At 59.0% G+C, this 2,029-nt stretch overlaps 1 protein-coding gene across 1 annotated transcript in view; it reads left to right on the plus strand.

The window, feature by feature from the left end:
* The window catches only part of LOC102032525 (nuclear receptor subfamily 4 group A member 1), a 7,889-nt gene that overhangs the window by 2,388 nt on the left and 3,472 nt on the right, over nucleotides 1-2,029 (plus strand). The gene's annotated exons all lie outside the window — the stretch shown is intronic.

The raw sequence follows: 2,029 nt of genomic DNA on the forward strand, positions 1-2,029 counted from the left end.
GGTGCCAGCGCGGGAGCCACGCTGGGTATTTTTAACCCCAGCTCCCGGCGGGGTGTCGGCTTTCTTGGTGCCCGAGAGAGCTGCCCAGATTTGGCTGGGGGAATCCGGGGGCTCTGGCAGCGGGGCCGTGCCAGGACGTGGCCGGGGGCCAGTGCAGCGTGACCTTTAAAGGTCTGCGAGATGAATTACATTATCGTCTTGCCATTGGGGTCACTTCTGGCTTGGCTTTCAGCTGGACACAGGACTCTGCTTGTCTTATGTCTCACCAGATCCATGCACAGCCCCGGGGGGCTCCAGGGACAGAGGGTGGGCTCCTCTCCGCTCTCACCTGCACTGATGTTCCCAAAAAGCCCCAAAAGGGATTATGTGGGGGAAGTGGAATCCTCAAAATCCAGCTCAGCCCCAGCTCCGGCTTCCCTTGGCCAGCCCGAGGGCTTGGGAATCTGCTGGCCACATTCCTCCCTCCTTCCCTTTCGGGGGCTTTTGCTAAGCCAGCGTTTTGGGCAATGTCCTTTGCACCCATTGGCTGTGCCGTGACCTTGCCTGGGGACACCGGTGGCCGCCACCACGCTGCCGGTGGCCATGGAGGTGCAGCTCCAGCACGAGGAGAACCCTGGGGAAGTTCTCACAGCTCCCACCCTGGCTCCATCCTCTGCCTGGATGCCGGAGGGGCTGTACTGGGTCCCCTGGATTTCTGCTGGGGGAGCCCGAGCTGTGCTCAGGGTGACACCTGGATTTGTGCTGGGGAGGCTGACCTGGGGGAGGGTGACACCTGGGTTTCTGCTGGGGTGACACCTGGATTTATGCTGCGGTGACACCTGGGTTTATGCTGGGGTGACACCTGGGTTTCTGCTGGGGTGACACCTGGATTTATGCTGCGGTGACACCTGGGTTTATGCTGGGGTGACACCTGGGTTTCTGCTGGGGTGACACCTGGATTTATGCTGCGGTGACACCTGGGTTTATGCTGGGGTGACACCTGGGTTTCTGCTGGGGTGACACCTGGATTTATGCTGCGGTGACACCTGGGTTTATGCTGGGGTGACACCTGGGTTTCTGCTGGGGTGACACCTGGATTTATGCTGCGGTGACACCTGGGTTTATGCTGGGGTGACACCTGGGTTTCTGCTGGGGTGACACCTGGATTTATGCTGCGGTGACACCTGGGTTTATGCTGGGGTGACACCTGGGTTTCTGCTGGGGTGACACCTGGATTTATGCTGCGGTGACACCTGGGTTTATGCTGGGGTGACACCTGGGTTTCTGCTGGGGTGACACCTGGATTTATGCTGCGGTGACACCTGGGTTTATGCTGGGGTGACACCTGGGTTTCTGCTGGGGTGACACCTGGATTTATGCTGCGGTGACACCTGGGTTTATGCTGGGGTGACACCTGGGTTTCTGCTGGGGTGACACCTGGATTTATGCTGCGGTGACACCTGGGTTTATGCTGGGGTGACACCTGGGTTTCTGCTGGGGTGACACCTGGATTTATGCTGCGGTGACACCTGGGTTTATGCTGGGGTGACACCTGGGTTTCTGCTGGGGTGACACCTGGATTTATGCTGCGGTGACACCTGGGTTTATGCTGGGGTGACACCTGGGTTTCTGCTGGGGTGACACCTGGATTTATGCTGCGGTGACACCTGGGTTTATGCTGGGGTGACACCTGGGTTTCTGCTGGGGTGACACCTGGATTTATGCTGCGGTGACACCTGGGTTTATGCTGGGGTGACACCTGGGTTTCTGCTGGGGTGACACCTGGATTTATGCTGCGGTGACACCTGGGTTTATGCTGGGGTGACACCTGGGTTTCTGCTGGGGTGACACCTGGATTTATGCTGCGGTGACACCTGGGTTTATGCTGGGGTGACACCTGGGTTTCTGCTGGGGTGACACCTGGATTTATGCTGCGGTAGAAGGGCTTTTGTTCGGAGCTCGGCGCCCCGGGCTGAGCTCGGCCGCTCCTTCCCCACCCGCAGCGCACAGTGCAGAAGAATGCCAAGTACATCTGCCTGTCCAACAAGGA

This window comes from Geospiza fortis, unplaced genomic scaffold, assembly GCF_000277835.1.
Source record: "Geospiza fortis unplaced genomic scaffold, GeoFor_1.0 scaffold599, whole genome shotgun sequence".
In the NCBI taxonomy this organism is placed as follows: Eukaryota; Metazoa; Chordata; class Aves; order Passeriformes; family Thraupidae; genus Geospiza; species Geospiza fortis.